Here is a 21,335-nt window from a genome sequence, read left to right on the forward strand (position 1 = left end):
CAAATACCCTGTATCTACCCCAGCGCTTAGTACAGTGCCTGGCACAGAGTAAACATTTAGCGAATACTACCGTTATTATTATCCCAAGCTGCATAGACACACGTGGCTGAGTCAAGGACTAACACACTGTCAACTCCCTTGGTGGCCTCATTCACTCCCACGACTTCAACTATCATCTCTACGTTGATGACATCCAAATCTACATCTCCACCCCATTCTCTCTCCCTCCCTCCAGGCACATATATCCTCCTGCCTTCAGGACATCTCCATCTGGATGTCTGCCTGCCATCTGAAACTCAACATGTCCAAGACTGAGCTCTTTATCTTCCCTCCCAAACCTGTTCTCTCCCTGACTTCCCTGTCCTCTCCCTGACTTTCCCATCACTGTGGATGGCACTACCATCCTTCCCGTCTCACAAGCCCGCAACCTTGGTGTCGTCCTCGACTCCGCTCTCTCATTCACCCCTCACATCCAATCTGTCATCAAGACCTGTCAGTCTCACCTCCGCAACAGCGCCAAGATCTGCCCTTTCCTCTCCATCCAAACCGCTACCCTGCTGGTTCAATCTCTCATCCTATCCCGACTGGATTACTGCATCAGCCTACTCTCTGATCTCCCACCCTCCTGTCTCTCCCCGCTTCAGTCTATACTTTACTCTGCTGCCTGGATTGTCTTTCTGCAGAAGCGCTCTGAGCATGTCTCTCCCCTCCTCAAAAATCTCCAATAGTTGACTATCAAGCTTCAAATCAAGCAAACACTCCTCACTCTCGGCTTCATAGCTCTCCATCACCTCACCCCCTCCTACCTCACCTCCCTTCTCTCCTTCTCCAGCCCAGCCCGCACCCTCCGCTCCTCTGCCGCTAATCTCCTCACCATGCCTCGTTCTTGCCTGTCCCGCGTCAACCCCCAACCCACGTCCTCTCCCTGGCCTGGAATGCCCTCCCTCCACACATCTGCCAAGCTAGCTCTCTTCCTCCCTTCAAAGCCCTACTGAGAGCTCACCTCATCCAGGAGGCCTTCCCAGGCTAAGCGCCCCTTTTCCTCTCCTCTTCCCCTCCCCATTACCCCCCTCCCTCCCTCTGCCATACCCCCTTCCCCTCCCAACAGCACTTGTGCATATTTGTACACATTTATCACTCTATTTTATTAATGATGTGTATATAGCTATAATTCTATTTATTCTGATGGTACCGACACCTGTCTAGTTGCTTTGTTTTGTTGTCTGTCTCCCCATCCTAGACTGTGAGCCCGTTGTTGGGTAGGGACCGTCTCTATATGTTGCCAATCTGTACTTCCCAAGTGCTTAGTACAGTGCTCTGCACACAGTAAGCACTCAATAAATACGACAATGAATGAATGAGCTCATATTCCCCAGGAAAATCACATATGCCAATGGATCTGAGGAGGAGCAGAAACCCCAGCTGGAGCTGGCCAGGATCCCACACTATGGGGGCATCGACCGGGTCCGGACCTCTCACCCACAACCTGCCTCTGGTCTGGAACTTCCTCCCTTTTTATATGCAACAATGACTCTCTCCACCTTCAAAGCCCTACTGAAGCAGTATGGCTCAGTGGAAAGAGCACGGGCTCTGGAGTCAGAGGTCATGGGTTCTAATCCCGACTCTGCCACGTGCCAGCTGTGTGACCTTGGGCAAGTCACTTAACTTCTCTGTGCCTCAGTTACCTCATCTGTAAAATGGGGATTAAAACTGTGAGCCCCCCATGGGACAACCTGATCACCTTGTAACCTCCCCAGAGCTTAGAACAGTGCTTTGCACATAATAAGCACTTAACAAATACCATCATTATTATTATTATTATTACTGAAGGCACATCTCCTCCAAGAGAACTTCCCTGACTAAATCCGTCATTTCCTCTTCTCCCACTCTCTTCTGCATCACCTTGATTTGCTCCCCTTTTTCACCCCCGCCTCAGCTGCACAGCACTTATGTCCATTACCATAATTTATTTATATTAATGTCTGTCTTCCCCTCTAGACTGTAAGCTCACTGTGGGCAGGGAATGTGTCTTCCAACTCTGTTATATTGCACTGTCCCAAGTCCTTAGTACAGTGCTCTGCACACAGTAAGCGCTCAATAAATGCAACTGATCGATTGATCGATCGAGTTCAAACTCCATGTGGCCCTTGGAAGAATCGCCCTTAAGGCACATCACTCCAGGGTCCCCTTTTCTCGATCTTGGATGGTAAGAGTCGCAAGGCAATTTTTGTTTTAAACCAACAGACAGAAATGGCCACCATTTCTCCTTCTGATAAAAAGTTCCAGTGTCCGCAGCTCTGTAAGCTCCACTGAGGGATATATAATGGCCATTCTGTTTTCCTACACAACACCAATATTTAACTGTCTTTCCTATGTCTGAATTAAACCACCCCGCCACCCCTAGAAGTCAGTTAGGCATTAACTCTTTCGGACCACCCGAGAACAGTATCCGTTAGTGCATTACTGTTGCTGTGTAGGTTTCTGGGTATCCAAGAGTTGATTCGCTTCCTCTGTGTCCTGACCCACCTACCTTGCAACCAGCGAGTGATAGGAACTGGGGAAAATGGGGAGCGTTTTTTTAATAACATCGGTGGAGCTGCCACTATTCAAGAAAGGCACTCGAAACAAACCTGTTCAGCTTGTATCTCCTTGCATCTCCCTAGTACGCACACAGTAAGTGCTTAACAAATGCCATTAAAAAAAAAAAAAACCCCAAAAAGAATCCACAACAGAACTTTTCTCCAAAAACAATCCAATTTGCTAAGAGTGGCCAGCAGAAAGGCAACAAGCATGTTCCCGTTCAGGGCAAAACACCTGGCTTGACTTGAGAAGAAATCTTTTGATGGATCTGAAAATCTCATTCGGAAAAAAACCGAAGGTCAACTTTCTAGTGCCTCTATTCCAACAATGGAGAATTCTGCCGAAAGGCAGGCCTGAAGGACTGTTTTTAATACTGCAATTTGTTGCTATAACATCGGGGCAGTATTTTCAAGGCATAAATAGAAGCGAGAGGGGACAGATAACCGAATAAAAAAATGGAGGAAATACAAGACAATTTCCAGTGACTGGACGGTAATTAAGATTATAAACGTGGTCCATTTGATTGTGGGGAAGAGATACTTGCAAATTATATTTCTGTAATTTATTTATAGATATTTAAATTAATGTCCATCTCCCCCTCTAGACTGTAAGCTCATTGTGGGTTGGGAGTGTGTCTGTTTCTTGGTCTATTGTACTCTCCCAAGTGCTAGTACCATGCTCTGCATGTAGTAAGTGCTCAAAAAATCCCACTGAATGCACACTTCTAGCTTTCTTGCCAAAGACAGAAAAGCAGAACAACTTCTGGACCCAATTTCTTTCCTTTTCTGTGATTCCAGTTCTTAGTCTCCTTAAAACCAAGGATGGATGATTAAGAGAAATGAAATATTCCCTGCAACCAATCAATCGGCGGTATTTACTGAGCGCTCACAGTGTGCAGAGCACTGTGCTAAGCGCTTGGGAGAATCCACTCCAAGGCGGTCGGTCGGCGTGGGCCTGCACTGGCCCAGATGTCCAGCCTCACAAGCGATCAGTAATCTCAGCGCTTACTGTGTGTAGAGCACTGTGCTAAGCGTCGGCAAGAGTTCGATGCAAGATCCTCAGAAGGTGTGGCCCTGCTCTCCAAAGGAGAAATGAAAAGGTCAACTCTCAGAAATACCGAAGAGGAACCCGATCGTACTGGTTGAAAAGTCCGCCCACGAAGGCAGTCATCTTGGTTATTTTTAAGAGATATTTGCATATACTGATAAATCATAACCCAAAATGAGGAATTAACACACAGCTCGTATCTCCCCCAGGGCTTAGTACAGTGCCCGGCACACGGTAAGCGCTTAACAAATACCATTTAAAAAAAAAAAAAGAATCCACAACAGACCTATTCTCCAAAAATAACCCAGTCTACTAAGAGTGGCGACCAGATTCTCACCCAAACGTGTTTTCAGTCGATAAAATGGGCCTTAAAAAAGTGGTCTGGGACCAGGATAGGCCCCTGTCACTCAGAGACACGGCAATCTCGTCAAGTAAAGTGAAGCTAACCGGTCTCCTGGCTCTTATCCCAATTTAACGGATGGGCTTTCCTTCCAAGTGTTTGATTTAAAAGCCCGCCACACTCCTCTTCCTCTTTCTCCCCTCCTCTGGACAGTGCTCTTTCCTAGCAGAAGCAGCATGGTCTAGCGGAAAGAGCACGGGCCTGGGAATCGGAGGATGTGGGTTCTATTCCCGGCTCCGCCACGTGCCTGCTGTGTGACCTTGGGTGAGTCACTTCACTTCTCTGGGCCTCAGTTCCCTCATCTGGAAAATGGGGGTGAAGACTGTGAGCCCCATGGGGACAGGCACTGCGTCCAACCTGATTACCCTGTAACTACCCCACCGCTTGGAACAGTGCTCGGCATATAGTAAGCACTCAACAAACACCCCAATTAATATTACTTATTATCATCATCTCTCCAAAAAGGGAAGCGGGATGGTCCCCCAGGCTCCAATAATCCATTCATTCAATCGTATTTATTGAGCACTTACTGTGTGCAGAGCACCGTACTAAGCGCTTGGGAAGTACAAGTCGGCAACACATAGAGACGGTCCCTACCCAACAACGGGCTCATGACTGTAACACTGGACTGTAAGCTCGTTGTGGGAAGGGGATGTGTCTGTTATACTGTATTCTCCTCTGCGCTTAGTAGAGCTCTCGGCACCCAGCCAGCGCTCAATTAATACGATGCAATCCAATCCACGTAGCAGCACGAGAAGCGACATGACCTAGAGGAAAGATCAGAGGGCTGGGATTCAGAGAACCTGGGTTCTAGTCCCGGCTCCACCTCCTGTATGCTGTGTGACCCCGGGAAAGTACCCTAACTCCTCTGTGCTTCAGTTTCCTCACCTGTAAAATGGGGATTCAATGCCTGTTCTCCTTCCTACTTGGATTGTGAGCCCCACGGGGGTCAGGGACTGTGTCCAACCTGATTATCTTGTATCTACCCTGGCGCTTAGTAAAATGCTTGGGGCACAAAGTACTTGACAAGTACCATAATTATTAAGTACCAGTGGAAACGTATACTCGGTCTGAAAGTGAACAGGTATGTATGGAGAGTGCAGAACTGCTGTTACTCCAGGCAAATGCCAAGATTCAAGTTTCAGCGTTACACACAAGCTGATAACATCAGTGAAACTATTTTAAAACCGCATTTAAGAACTTTGCTTGACCCAACTTTCCCACAGCAAAGTAACCTTTGACCAGCATAAGAAAACAAATTCACTGACTACGAGTGAAAATGTACACTTTCAGAGGGAAACATTTTTTTCCTGAACGAGTATCTGTCAGTCATTTATTTCTATTAATGTCTGCCTCCCCCTTCTAGACTGTGAGCCTGCTGTTGGGTAGGGACCGTCTCTATGTTTTGCCAACTCGTACTTCCCAAGTGCTTAGTACAGTGCTCTGCACACAGTAAATGCTCAATAAATATGACTGACTGACTGAATGAATGAATGAATGAATGACTGTAAGCTAGTTATGGGCAGGGAATGTGTCGGCTTATTGAGATACTGTAGTAGGAATAATAGTAATAATAATTATGGTATTTGTTAAGCACTGACTATGTGACAAACACTCTACTAAGCGCTGGGGTGGATTCGAGCAAATTGGGTCGGACACAGTCCCTGTCCCTCATGTGCAGTGCTCCGCACACGGTAAGTGCTTAATAAATAACGAATGAATGAATGAATGAATGGGGCTTCCAGTCTTCATCTTCACTGTACAAAAAATTTTACATTTGACAGGTTTTACGTTTTCCAGTCTTGGCAACTGAGGCCTGGAGAAGTAAAGTAACTTGCCCCAAGGTCACAGAGCAGACAAGTGGTAGAGCCAAGATTAGAACCCATGACCTACCTATGGGACTCCCAAGCCCATTCTCTAGCAACCACGCCAGGCTGCTTCTCTGTAATAATAATAATAATAGCATTTGTCAAGCGCTTACTATGTGCAAAGCACTGTTCTAAAGCACTGGGGGGATACAAGGTGATCAGGTTGTCCCACGTGGGGCTCACAGTCTTAATCCCCATTTTACAGATGAGGTAACTGAGGCTCAGAGAAGTGAAGTGACTTGCCCAAGGTCACACAGCAGACACGGGCGGAGCCGGAATTAGAACCCATGACCTCTGACTCTCAAGCCGGGGCTCTTTCCACTGAGCCATGCTGCTTCTCTACTCTGTACTCTCCCAAGTGCTTAGTACAGTTCTCTGCACACAGTAAGCACTCGATAAACACGATTAAATGAATGAAAGAATCAAAGATTTGCAGTTTCCGACCTTTCCCCAATTGGGGAGGGGGTCCTGTTTTCTGGGTACAGCCTGACCCAAGCCCGAGACCCTCAGGCTCAAGTCCTGCCGGTGGTTGTTAAGAAGTGGACCACACTTCCAGAAAAACCCGCTGCACCACTGGGCCGGTGCACATACGATGTGCTGGCATCTCCGAGTGGGCAGGGGGAACACTGCGGGACCACCCGACAGCAATCGGTCAATCACGGGTATTTACTGAACGCTTACCGGGTGTCAGGCAGTCGGTTCTATTCACTGAGCCCTTACCGGGTGCAAAGCGCTTTACATTTTACAGATTTTACATTGTACAGTCTTGGTAATTAAGGCCCAGAGAAGCAAAGTGACTCGCCTAAGGTCACCCAGCCAGCCAAGCGGCGGAGCAGGATTAGAACCCATGGCCTTCTGTCTCCCAGGCCTGGGCTCTCTCATTCATTCATTCCATCATATTTATTGAGCGCTTACTGTGTGCAGAGCACCATACTAAGCACTTGGAAAGCACAATTTGGCAACAGACAGAGACAATCCCTACTCAACGACGGGCTCACAGTCTACAAGGGGGAGACAGATAAAACAAAACAATAACATCAAAATGGATAAAAAGAATTATCGATATATGCACATCATTAGTAAAATAAATAGAATAATCAACACCTTGCTGCTTCCCCCGCACGTAGGCAGGAGTTGCCCTCCCCGAGTCCCTGCGTGAAGGCCCCGAATCCATCCGTACACAGGGAGGGGAGGTGGGACAGTGGCACAGGAGAGGGACCCCCACCCTCCACAAAAGGGACCCCCCAGCCCCCTCTGTCTCCTGGGCTCACTGGAATCACCTGTAGGTCCAGCAGGTCAGATCCAGGAGACCTAGATAAGCTTCTCCCTAGATCGGGGAAACAATGATTTTTAGGGAAGGGGCCCAGCCTGTAGGATAAGGCCCGGGGCTGAGAGTCAGAAAGACCTGGGTTCTAATTCCGGCTCTGCCACCTGTCTGCTGGGTGACCTTGGACAAGTCACTTGACTATCCCGAGTCTCAGTTCCCTCCTCTGGAAAACGGGGATTAAGACCGTGAGCCCCACGTGGGACGGGGGCTGGGTCCGACCTGGTTAGCTTGTCCCTACCCCGGCGCTTAGAAGAGAGCTTGCCCCCATAGTAAGCGCTTAACAAATACCATCGTCATTACTTCCTTTATTATTTCCCCCACTAAGATCAGTCGGTGCTCAGCAAATGCTGCCTGACTCAGGAAAGGGGTCTAGAAGGATTAACAGATCCGGAGTCGAAAGGGAAAAGAAATGAGTTCAACAGCCCCCAAGAAACGGGAACCTAGAATCCTCAAGAGGAATCGATAAAAGCGCATTCTAATCAGTAGAGATGATATTAATCCAGCGATGATATTTCCTGTCAGTCAACCGTGGTTACTGAGAGCTTCCTGTGTGCAGGGCACTGCGCTAAGCCCTTGGGAGAGTAGGACAATAAAGAGACGCATTCCCTGCCCACGATGAGCTTACAGTCTAGAGGGGAAGACAGACATCAACGGGTGGGACGGGGACCGTGTCCAACCCGATTTGCTTGTATCCACCCCAGGGTGGTACAGTGCCTGGCACATAGTAAGCACCTAACAGATACCACAGTTATTATACACGAATTACAGACGTCTACACAAGTGTCGCCTGCTTTGGGCGGAGAACCGTACTAGGCGTCCAGAGGACTGCGGTAAAATGAAGGCCTCATAAAGACCTCACAATCTAAGGAAAAGAGATCCCCGAGAGGAAATGAAGAGCTTAGTCATCTCCAAAATAGGCTTCGGCAGTAGGACTGTTTGACTGTCAACCTCACTCTATCCAGCCTCTGGCCACGACCCCGACTGAGCTAAACCCACCTCTGTTTTCTACCACAGCAGGGGCCGGAGCACCCAACAGGAAAAAGAAACTGTCCCCAGAGGGGGAAAAATGCAGATCTGTAGAAGCCCAAGACATCCACTGACCCTTTTCCCTCTAATGTTTGCCTTTGAAGCAAATATTCCCTCCTGATCTCTGTCCCATTCCAGGAGCTCTCCGCATCCCGGGCTGTCCTGACCGCAGCGATTCTTCGGGATGCCACGGTGGCTCGCCGGATCGATATTTCAGTTGCCCTTGTGTCACTCTGTTCGGCTCGGGGTCTTAACTCGGCCACCGCTGCGTCGTGTCCTGCTGTAAGTCCACGGGGGGAGGGGGAGAAATTCAAGATAAAGGGAAGCAGGACCTCGAACAATGCGGTAGAGCTGGGGACCGAAATAGAGTTGAACGTCAGTTCAAAAAAAGGCTGCTCACGGAGGGGCTACATCCCTGCCGCGACAGGGGAACGTCCAGTAAATACTGACGGCCAGCTCGCTGTGGGCGGTGAAAGTGTCTGTTCTTCTGTTATACTGTACTCTCCCAAGTGCTTAGTACAGTGCTCTGCACACAGTAAGCACGACTGATTGAATCCATGAACCCACACACTTAGCTCACTGTGGGCAGGGAATGTTTCGGATGTCATACTGTATTACCCCAAGGGCTGAGAGTCCAGTATTTTGCACACAATAAGCGCTCAATAAAAACGATTAATAATAATAATGATGATTTAGCTGGTGATTGCCACCAACAGCTTCATCTTCAAACACACACTCCCCACCCCCACAACAACACACACCAACTGAACAGTAAATTAGGTGAGGCAGAAGACTCTTCTGGGCCTCACAATCCATCCCCTGTCGATTTAGCAAAAGCAGGTAACAATATATTCAGTGCCGCTACATCTATTCTCGGGTTTTCGGTGTAACTACATCTGACAAGATCACTGACATTTCAGTGATGCATTTTTCCCCCCCGGAGAGTTTACAAATTAAAATAGATCTATTTTCAAGCGGTTTGGCAAATATTTATACACAAAATACAATCCCTAACTTTGGCATCCTTTTAATAAATGAGGAGGGAAAAAAATCCATCGAATGCTATTTTGAAGAGCCATGACTTTTCAATCTTGGCTCGTGCTTTCGAGGTGGCATATTCCAGCAGATCCTGTCACATGATACTTTCCCCTCCCAAGCAATAGCAACAAGTGAATAGCCTCAATTACGTCTTTAAATCCAAGGAGTTCCCATTATCGACAAACCAACATTTTTGGCATTAGGCCATTTAAAATGGAATAAGCAACAAAAGACCGCAAAAGCTAGAAACTTCTAAGGAAATGTCAAACCTCTCCGATTGAAAGATCCAACTGAAAAGGGTTTACGCACTCCAATTTTTAAGGGAAATGCAGCAATATAGTTTTTTTTTTTACGCTATTTGTTCAACAACTTACTATGTGTCAGGCACCGTTCTAAGCGCTGGGGTGGACGCAAGCTCATCGGGTTGGACGCGGTCCCTGTCCCACATGGGGCTCACAGTCCTCATCCCCATTTCATAAATGAGGTAACTGGGGCCCAGAGAAGTGACTTGCCCAAGGTCACAGCGCAGAGAAGTGGTGGAGCCAGAATTCGAATCCAGGTCCCTCTGACTCCCAAGCCCGTGCTCTATCCACCAAGCCACGCTGCTTCTCAATGTCATACTCTGGTTTTACTAGCTGTATCAAAAGTGACTTTTCCATGGCTCTTAAATCTCAGAAATCGGTGGCCCAAAAGCCGTCTGTAATGGCCGGATGACATCTTTTGTGTCAACAGCCGTTTGCGGTTTCTGAAATTACAACTAGGCCAGACCCTTCCTAACGTACAGGGGTACCCGATGGAAACTCTGGGCCACTTTTCCAAACCCGAGCCTTTTGTATCGAATCAAGGTCTACATCTCTGGAAGAGTAAATGAGAGCCGGGTCAACCTCTGGCCGACTAACTTCCTCCTGTCCCCTTTGGGAGGCTGAAACAAAAAAAATCGACCTTGGTCCACCCGGTAGCTCGCTACCCCAAAACCATCCACGCTGTCGAGGATAGGCGCGATACCGATCCGTCGGCTCCACTCCATCGTGATAATAATCATAATCGCAATAATAACTGTGGGATTTGTTAAGCGCTTACTTCACTAAGGGCCAGGCACTGTACTCGGCACTGGGGTGGATACCAGTAAATCGGATTGGACACAGTCCCTGTCCCACATTTGGGGGGGGTCACGGCCTTAATCCCCCCACCTAACCTCCTTCCCATCCCCACAGCACCTGTATATGTGTATATTTGTTTGTAGGTATTTATTACTCTATTTATTTTATTTGTACATATTTATTCTATTTATTTTATTTTGTTAATATGTTTTGCTTTGTTCTCCGCCTCCCCCTTCCAGACTGTGAGCCCACTGTTGGGTAGGGACCGTCTCTACATGTTGCCAACTTGTACTTCCCAAGCGCTTAGTACAGTGCTCTGCGCACAGTAAGCGCTCAATAAATACGATTGAATGAATGAATGAATTGACAGAGGAGGGAACTGAGGCACAGAGGAAGTGAAGTGACTTACCCAAGGTCACACACACACACCGCAGACCGGTGGTGGAGCCGGGATTAGAACCCAGGTCCTTCTGATTCCCAGGCCCTTGCTCAATTTGCTGCTTGCCTCCGTCATCCACCGTGGTTTCCCAACTCCCTGGAACCACTGTGGGGCTTTGGCGTGCCACAGGGTCATTCATTCTTTCATCCCATCCTATCTACTGGAGAAGCAGCGTGGCTTGGTGGAAAGAGCAGGGGCTTTGGAGTCAGAGGTCATGGGTTCAAATCCCGGCTCTGCCAACTGTCAGCTGTGTGACTCTGGGCGAGTCACTTCACTTCTCTGGGCCACGGTTCCCTCATCTGTAAAATGGGGATGAAGACTGTGAGCCCCCCGTGGGACAACCTGATCACCTTGTAAACTCCCCAGCGCTTAGAACAGTGCTTTGCACATAGTAAGCGCTAAATACCATCGTCATTATTATTACTGAGCGCTTCTTGCGCTCAGGGCACTGTACTAAGAGCTTGGGACAGCACGAAAGAACAATAAACAGACGCATGCCCCCATCTCAGCGGACTCGCTTGGCATCGGTCTCTTGTACATATCCATTCTATTTATTTTATTTTGTTAGTATGTTTGGTTTTGTTCTCTGTCTCCCCCTTCTAGACTGTGAGCCCACTGTTGGGTAGGGACTGTCTCTATATGTTGCCAATTTGTACTTCCCAAGCGCTTAGTACAGTGCTCTGCACATAGTAAGCGCTCAATAAATACGATTGATGATGATGATGATGATGAGCCTCACTCGGGGTTCAGGAATTCTTCCCTTGCTCCCCGAGCCACCGGATCGTCCTCGAGAGGGGTGGGGAGAAGGGGTGCCCGGGTGACACCGGGCCCCGGGCCCCCCGCCCCCGGATCAGTCCGTGGAGGGTCCCGGGACCAACCTCGCAGGAGCGCCCAGCTTGAAGCCAGGGGGACTTGGACCTCGTCAGAAGAGAAGCAGCGTGGCTCGGTGGAAAGAACACGGGCTTGGGAGTCACAGGTCATGGGTTCAAATCCCGGCTCCACCAACTGTCAGCTGTGTGACTTTGGACGAGTCACTTCGCTTCTCTGGGCCTCAGTTCCCTCATCTGGAAAATGGGGGTGAATACTGTGAGCCCCACGTGGGACAACCTGATCACTTTGTAACCTCCCCAACGCTTAATAAATGCCATTATTATTATTATTCCTCGTCCCCCTCTCCATCCCCCCCCATCTTACCTCCTTCCCTTCCCCACAGCACCTGTATATATGTATATATGTTTGGACATATTTATTATTCTATTTATTTATTTTACTTGTACATATCTATTCTATTTAATTTTGTTACTATGTTTGGTTTTGTTCTCTGTCTCCCCCTTTTAGACTGTGAGCCCACTGTTGGGTAGGGACCGTCTCTATATGTTGCCAACTTGTACTTCCCAAGCGCTTAGTACAATGCTCTGCACACAGTAAGCGCTCAATAAATATGATTGATGATGATATGTTTGGACATATTTATTACTCTATTTATTTTACTTGTACATATCTATTCTATTTATTTTATTTTGTTACTATGTTTGGTTTTGTTCTCTGTCTCCCCCTTTTAGACTGCGAGCCCTCTGTTGGGTAGGGACTGTCTCTATGTTGCCAACTTGTACTTCCCAAGCGCTTAGTACAGTGCTCTGCACACAGTAAGCGCTCAATAAATACAACTGATTGATTGATATTATTATTAGAAGGGTCTCTGCATCGCCAAGAGTGCTCTGGGAAGTCGCCCCCAAAGTTGCAATGGTGGCCCGAGAGAGAGGCTCTCTCTCTCTCTTTAGGAGAACAAGGTGCATCATCAATATACTCATTCATTCAATCGTATTTATTGAGCGCTGTGTGCAGATCACTGTACTAAGTGCTTGGAAAGTACAATTAAACAGGCCGCCAGCCCTTGTGTATAGAGGAGGACACTCGGGTCTCCCCCACCAAAACAGCGTCCGTAAGCTCGCAGTGGGCTGGGAATGTGCCTGTTTATTACTGTATTGCCTTCTGCCCGGCGCTTAGTACGGTTCTCCCAGTAAGCGCTCGACACAAATGCTCGAATGAATGAATGATGCCGCCGTCTACAGACCGAAGCGAGATTTTTTCACTGGCGGCCCACAGACGATACAAACGGATCGCACCCAACAGGGGGATATTAGAAAGGGAAAGAAGTGAAGAACTTTTGCTAATCTTCACTTGCATATCTACAGTAGGAGTTTTAATTGTATATATCTGTAGTGTAGTCAATCAATCAATCAATCGTATTTATTGAGCGCTTACTGTGTGCAGAGCACTGGACTAAGCGCTTGGGAAGTACAAGCTGGCAACATATAGAGGCGGTCCCTACCCAACAGTGGGCTCACAGTCTAGAAGGGGGAGACAGAGAACAAAACCAAACATACTAACAAAATAAAATAAATAGAATAGATAGGTACAAGTAAAATAAATAAATAGAGTAATAAACATGTACAAACATATATACAGGTGCTGTGGGGAAGGGAAGGAGGTAAGATGGGGGGGGATGGAGAGGGTCCTCATTACAATTTTGTGATCATGCCATTGAAAACTTTCATGCCAGTTATTACAGTTCTTTCACGTTCGGATAGTTCAACTTGTACTTCCCAATCGCTTAGTACAGTGCTCTGCACACAGTAAGTGCTCAATAAATACGATTGATTGATTGATTCTACAAATGATGGTGTCTGTTAAGCGCTTACTATGTGCTAGGCACTAAGCAGTGCAAAGTTTACCTCGGTTTAAGCATTTCCTTTCACTCAAAGTAATTTGACTCTCCCCTCCGCATCCCCCCCAGCATTACCTCCTTCCCCTCCCCACGGCACCTGTATATATGTATGTACATATTTATTACTCTATTTATTTTACTTGTATGTATTTATTCTATTTATTTTATTTTGTTGATATGTTTTGTTTTGTTGTCTGTCTCCCCCTTCTAGACTGTGAGCCCGCTGTTGGGTGGGGACCGTCTCTATATGTTGACAACTTGTACTTCCCAAGCGCTTAGTACAGCACCCTGCACACAGTAAGCGCTCAATAAATACGATTGAATGAATGAATCCATCTCATTAGCAGCGTGGGCTCAGTGGAAAGAGCCCAGACTTTGGAGTCAGAGGTCACGGGTTCAAATCCTGGCTCCGCCAACTGCCTGCTGTGTGACCCTGGGCAAGTCACTTAACTTCTCTGTGCCTCAGTTCCTTCATCTGCAAAATGGGGGTTAAGACTGTGAGCCCCCTGTGGGATAACCTGATCACCTTGTAACCTCCCCAGTGCTTAGAACAGTGCTTTGCACATTGTAAGCGCTTAATAAATGCCATCATTATTATTATTTTTATTGGGAGCCAGAGGTCATGGGTTCAAATCCCGGCTCCGCCAACTGCCTGCTGTGTGACCTTGGGCAAGTCACTTAACTTCTCTGTGCCTCAGTTCCTTCATCTGTAAAATGGGGGTTAAGACTGTCAGCACCCCGTGGGAATAACCTGATCACCTTGTAACCTCCCCAGAGCTTAGAACAGTGGATTGCACATTGTAAGCGCTTAATAAATGCTGTTATTATTATTATTTTTATTGGGAGCCAGAGGTCATGGGTTCTAATCCCGGCTCCGCCAATTGCCTGCTGTATGACCTTGGGCAAGTCACTTAACTTCTCTGTGCCTCAGTTCCTTCATCTGTAAAATGGGGGTTAAGACTGTGAGCCCCCCGTGGGAATAACCTGATCCCCTTGTAACCTCCCCAGAGTTTAGAACAGTGCTTTGCACATTGTAAGCGCTTAATAAATGCCGTTATTATTTTTTTTTTTATTGGGAGCCAGAGGTCATGGGTTCTAATACCGGCTCCGCCACTTGTCTGCTGTGTGACTCTGGGCAAGTCACTTCACTTCTCTGTGCTTTGGCTACCTCATCTGTAAAATGGGGATTAAGACTGTAAGCCCCACGTGGGGCAACTTAGTCACCTTGTATCCACCCCGCAGCGCGTAGAACGGTGCTCCGCACATAGTAAGCGCTTAATAAATGTCATCATTATTATTATTATTATTTTTATTGGGAGCCAGAGGTCATGGGTTCTAATCCCGGCTCCGCCACTTGTCTGCTGTGTGACTCTGGGCAAGTCACTTCACTTCTCTGTGCTTCGGCTACCTCATCTGTAAAATGGGGACTGAGACTGTGAGCCCCACGTGGGGCAACTTAGTCACCTTGTATCCTCCCCGCAGCGCATAGAACGGTGCTTCGCACATAGTAAGCGCTTAACCAATGCCACCACTATTATAAGGGAAACAGACATCCCCGAGATTGCCAGAGGCCCCATTTCCTCCCAACGAACCGTTTCCGGGCACTCGGGCCTTTTTCGCGCTGCTGTTGCAGGAGAAACCGGTTTTCTTCGCATCAGAGACATATCTATTCTATTTATTTTATTTTGTTAGTATGTTTGGTTTCGTTCTCTGTCTCCCCCTTTTAGACTGTGAGCCCGCTGTTGGGTAGGGACTGTCTCTATATGTTGCCAATTTGTACTTCCCAAGTGCTTAGTACAGTGCTCTGCACATAGTAAGCGCTCAATAAATACGATTGATGATCACAGACGACTCCGGGCGGGCCACGCCGGACGGGGAAATGACCATGACCGCTCGGCGGGGACGCGAGAGGCGGGAGGGAAGGAGACTGAAGGAACCGATTCCGGTAGGTCTCTTGTCCCCCCTGCACGTGTTTTAAGCGCCCAAATTCTTTTTTTATTATTATGGCATTTGTTAAGCACTTACTATGTACAGAGCACTGTTCTAAGCGCTGGGGGGGGGGGGGGATACAAGGTGATCAAGTTGTCCCACGTGGGGCTCACAGTCTTCCTCCCCGTTTTACAGATGAGGGAACTGAGGCACAGAGAAGTTAAGTGACTTGCCCAAGGTCACACAGCAGACGTGCGGCGGAGCCGGGATTTGAACCCATGGCCTCTGACTCCAAAGCCCGGGCTCTTTCCACTGAGCCACTCTGCTTCTCAAATAATAATAATGGCATTTATTAAGCACTTACTATGTGCAAAGCACTGTTCTAAGCGCTGGGGAGGTTGCAATGGGATCAGGTTTTCCCACGGGGGGCTCACAATCTTAATCCCCATTTTACAGATGAGGTGACTGAGGCCCAGAGCAGTGAAGTGACTTGCCCAAAGTCACCCAGCTGACAATTGGCAGAGCCTGGATTTGAACCCATGACCTCCGGCTCCAAAGCCCGGGCTCCTTTCCACTGAGCCACGCTTACGGCATCGGAAGCGGCCCAAGAGGACCAGGCAGCCCGAGGGCACCCGCTGTGACACCCGACCTGAAGGGTATTGGGCACGCAAACACACACGCTTTACACCGTACGAAAAATCCGCCGCAAGGGGAAACAAGCGGCCATCTCTGATATCTCATCATCATCAATCGTATTTATTGAGCGCTTACTATGTGCAGAGCGCCGTACTAAGCGCTTGGGAAGTACAAATTGGCAACATATAAGAGACAGTCCCTACCCAACAGTGGGCTCCCGGTCTAAAAGGGGGGGAGACAGAGAACAAAACCAAACGTACTAACAAAATAAAATAAATAGAATAGACAGGTACAAGCAGTGACCTCCACCCAGCCCCTTCCACCTGGGGCCAGATTTGGAAGACTCCCAGCAACTGTCCAAATGGATCGGAATAAAATGAGGTATTTAAGCCGCGTGGCTCAATGGAAAGAGCACGGGCCTTGGAGCCGGAGGTCAATGGGTCGGAATCCCGGCTCCGCCACGTCTGCTGCGTGACCCTTCCCTTCCCCACAGCACCTGTATATATGTACATATGTTTGTACATATTTTTTTTACTCTATTTATTTATTTAATTTGTACATATCTATTCTATTTATTTTATTTTGTTAGTATGGTTTTGTTCTCCGTCTCCCCCTTTTAGACTGTGAGCCCACTGTTGGGTAGGGACTGTCTCTATATGTTGCCACTTTGTACTTTCCAAGCGCCTAGTACAGTGCTCTGCACACAGTGAGCGCTCAATAAATACGATTGACGATGATGACGACCCTGGGAAAGTCACCCAACCGCTCTGAGCCTCGGTTGCCTCATCTGCACAATGGGGACTGAGACTGTGATGATGGCGTTTACTAAGCGCCCACCCCGTGGAAAGCACTGTTCCAAGCGCTGGGGAGGCCACAGGGTCATCGGGTTGACCCACATATCTCTCCCGAACAGGAACCGTCACCGAGACCTTGCGGTTTCTCAGACGTGATCCCGGACACGTGTTGGCGCCCGTCCCTCCTCCCGCTGACACGTGCCGCGCACGCTACGTTAACTCGGCCCCTTCTTTTCCCTCCACCCAGTCACACCACACCCCTCTTCGCCTGCCCCCGTGGGCCCGCAAACTTCTTCCCTTCCCGGAGGAATCTGCCCTCTCCCAGATGGATCTATCCCTCTCTCTCACACACCCCTCCCTCCCTCCAAAAAATACAAACCTAATAATAAGGGTGCATCTTTATACCCATATATATGTATACACAGATATGTGTACATAGATACATGCATTTATGCAGAGACACGTGCATAGGAACAAAGCGGCGTGGCTCGGTGGAAGGAGCGTGGGTTTCGGAGTCAGGGGTCGTGGGTTCTAGTCCCGACTCCGCCACTTGTCAGCTGTGTGACCTTGGGCGAGGCACTTCACTTCTCTGGGCCTCATCCGCAAAATGGGGATGAAGACTGGGAGCCCCACGTGGGACAACCTCATCACCCTGCATCCCCCCCCCCCCCCGAGTGCTTAGAACAGTGCTTGGCACACAGTAAGCGCTTAATAAATAAATTATAAATAATAATTAATAAATGCCATTGTTGTTATCATTATGTGCACAGCACTCAGTGCAGTGCCTGGCCCATAGCGCTTACGAAATACCACTATTATTCCTTCTAATAATAATAATGGCATTTATTAAGCACTTACTATGTGCAAAGCACTGTTCTAAGTGCTGGGGAGGCTACAAAGTCACAGTCTTCATCCCCATTTGACAGAGGAGGGAACTGAGGCCCAGAGAAGTTAAGCGACTTGCCCAAAGTCGCACAGCTGACGATTGGCGGAGCCGGGATTTGAACCCATGACCACTGACTGCTCTTTCCACTGAGCCACGCTGCTTTTCTGTGAGCCCGCTGTTGGGTAGGGGCCGTCTCTATATGTTGCCGACTTGTACTTCCCATGCGCTTAGTACAGTGCTCTGCACACAGTAAGCGCCCAATAAATACGATTGAATGAATGAATTATAGTATGTGTGTGTGCATGGATTGTATCCAGCCCAGCTCTTAGTACAGTGCCTGGCGCACAGAGCCTAACAAATACCGTTATTATTATTATTATATATGTGTGTGTGCATGTATTGTATCCGCCCCAGCGCCTAGTACAGGGCCTGACACAAAGTCAGCGCTTAACAAATCCCATTATTATTATTATTATGTGTGTGTGTGTGTTTGTGTGTGTGTGTGCGGGCGCTCATGTATTTTGTACCCACCCTAGTGCATAGTACAGAGCCTGACACACAGCGCTTAACAAAACCCATCATTATCATTACATATGTGTGCAGGCGTGTATAGGATCCACCCCAGCACTTAGTACAGAGCCTGGCACATAGTCAGTGCTCAACAAATCCAATTATGACTATTATGTGTGAGTGTGCGTGTTTGTGTGCATTGTATCCACCCCAGCGCTTAGTACAGTGCCTGGCACTTTGTCAACGCTAAACTAATCCCATTATTATTATCATTTTTATGATGATTATATGCGTGTGTGCATGTATCATATCCACCCCAGTGCTTAGTACAGTGCCTGGCATATAGTTAGCACTTAACAAACCCCTGATGATGCTTATACCTGTGTGTAGGTATTGTATCCACCCCAGAGCTTAGTATGGAGCCTGGCACATTGTCAGTGCTTAATGAATCCCATTATTATAATGATGATCATGTGTGTGTATGTGTGTGTGTTGTGTGTGCATGTACTGCACCCACCCCAGTGCTTAGTACAGAGTCTGGCACATGGTAAGCGCTTAATAAATTCCATTATTATAGTGATTGTTATATGTGTGTGTGTGTGTGTGTGTGTGTGTGTGTGTGTGCGTGCAAGTACTGCATCCACCCTAGCTCTTAGTACAGAGGGCTTAATGAATCCCATTATTATAATGATGATTGTGTGTGTGTGTGTGTGTGTGTGTGTGTGTGTGAGAGAGAGAGAGAGAGAGAGAGAGTGTGTGTGTGTGTGTGTGTGTGTGCGTCCACCCCAGTGCTCAGGACAGCCTGGCACATGGTCAGAGCTTAACAAATCGCATTATTATAACGATGGTTATCTGGGGTGGGGGAATCTACCCCAGCGTTTAGTACAGAGTCTGGCACAGGGTCAGCGCTTAATGAATCCCATTATTATAATGATGGTTATCTGGGTGTGTGTGTGTGTGTATGTGTGTGTGTACGTACGTGCGCATCCATCCCAGCACTTAGCACAGAGCGAGGCATGTCGTCAGCGTTTAATGAATCCCATTATTATAATGATGATTTTGTGTGTGTGTGTGTACGTACGTGCGCATCCACCCCAGCACTTAGCACAGAGTGAGGCATGTCGTCAGCGCTTAATAAATCCCATTATTATAATGATGATTTTGTGTGTGTATATATGTGTGTGTATCCACCCCAGTGCTTAATACACAGTGCGACACATGATCAGCGTTTAATGAATCCCATTATTATAATGACGATTTTTTTGTGTGTGTGTGCGTATCCACCCCAGCGCTTAGTACAGAGAGTGTGGCACATGGTCAGCGCTTAATGAATCCCATCATTATAATGACGATTTTGTGTGTGTGTGTGTGTGTGTGTGTGTGTGTGCGCGCACGCGCATCCACCCCGGCGCTTAGTACAGAGTCCGGCACGTCGTCAGCGCTTAATGAATCCCATTATTATCATGACGCCAACTTGTCCTTCCCAGGAGCTTAGTCCGGCGCTCTGCACACAGCCGGTGGCGCTCAGTAAATACAACTGAATGAATGGCGCGTGCGTGCGCATCCACCCCGGCGCTTAGTACAGAGTCCGGCGCGTCGTCGGCGCTTAACGACTCCCATTCTTATCATTATGATGGTTGTGTGTGAGTGAGAGTGTGTGTGAGAGTGTGAGAGAGAGAGAGAGAGAGAGTGTCCACCCCAGTGCTCAGGACAGCCTGGCACATGGTCAGAGCTTAACAAATCGCATTATTATAACGATGGTTATCATCTGGGGTGGGGGAATCTACCCCAGCGCTTAGTACAGAGTCTGGCACAGGGTCAGCGCTTAATGAATCCCATTATTATAATGATGGTTATCTCTGTGTGTGTGTGTGTGTGTGTGTGTGTGTGTGTGTGTGTGTACGTACGTGCGCATCCATCCCAGCACTTAGCACAGAGTGAGGCATGTCGTCAGCGCTTAATACATCCCATTATTATAATGACGACTGTGTGTGTGTGTGTCTGTATATGTGTGTGTACCCACCCCAGTGCTTAATACAGAGTGCGGCACATGATCAGCGTTTAATGAATCCCATTATTATAATGACGATTTTTTTTTTGTGCGTGTGCGTGTGTGTGTGCATCCACCCCAGCGCTTAGTACAGAGAGTGTGGCACATGGTCAGCGCTTAATGAATCCCATCATTATAATGACGATTTTGCATGTGTGTGTGTATCCACCACAGTGCTTAGTACAGAGTGTGGCACATGGTCAGCGCTTATGAACCCTATTATTATAATGACAATGTTGTGTGTGTGTGTCCACCCAGCGCTTAGTACAGTGTGGCACATGGTCAGCGCTTAATGATGAATCCCATCATTATAACGACGATTTTGTGTGTGTGTGTGTGTGTGTGTGTGTGTGTGTATCCACCCCAGCGCTTAGTATAGAGTGTGGCACATGGTCAGCGCTTAATGAATCCCATCATTATAATGACGATTTCGCGTGTGTGTGTGTATCCACCCCAGCGCTTAGCACAGAGTGTGGCACATGGTCAGCGCTTAATGAACCCCATTATTATGACGATTTTGTGTGTGTGTGTATGTGTGTGCGCGTGTGTGTGTGTCCACCCAGCGCTTAGTACAGTGTGGCACATGGTCAGCGCTTAATGAATCCCATCATTATAATGACGATTTTGCGTGTGTGTGTGTATCCACCCCAGCGCTTAGCACAGAGTGCGGCACATGGTCAGCGCTTAATGAACCCTATTATTATAATGACAATGTTGTGTGTGTGTGTGTGTGTGCGTGCGTGTGTGTGTCCACCCAGCGCTTAGTACAGTGTGGCACATGGTCAGTGCTTAATGATGAATCCCATCACTATAATGACGATTTTGCGTGTGTGTGTGTGTGTGTGTGTGTGTGTGTGTATCCACCCCAGCGCTTAGTACAGAGTGTGGCACATGGTCAGCGCTTATGAAACCTATTATTATAATGACAACTTTGTGTGTGTGTGTGCGTGCGTGCGTGTGTGTGTCCACCCAGCGCT

The 21,335-nt window shown here is 47.9% G+C and overlaps 1 protein-coding gene across 4 annotated transcripts in view; it reads right to left on the bottom strand.

The window, feature by feature from the left end:
• The window catches only part of FAR1 (fatty acyl-CoA reductase 1), a 104,384-nt gene that overhangs the window by 78,031 nt on the left and 5,018 nt on the right, over window positions 1-21,335 (bottom strand). The gene's annotated exons all lie outside the window — the stretch shown is intronic.

This window comes from Tachyglossus aculeatus, chromosome 22 (genome assembly GCF_015852505.1).
Source record: "Tachyglossus aculeatus isolate mTacAcu1 chromosome 22, mTacAcu1.pri, whole genome shotgun sequence".
Taxonomy (NCBI): Eukaryota; Metazoa; Chordata; class Mammalia; order Monotremata; family Tachyglossidae; genus Tachyglossus; species Tachyglossus aculeatus.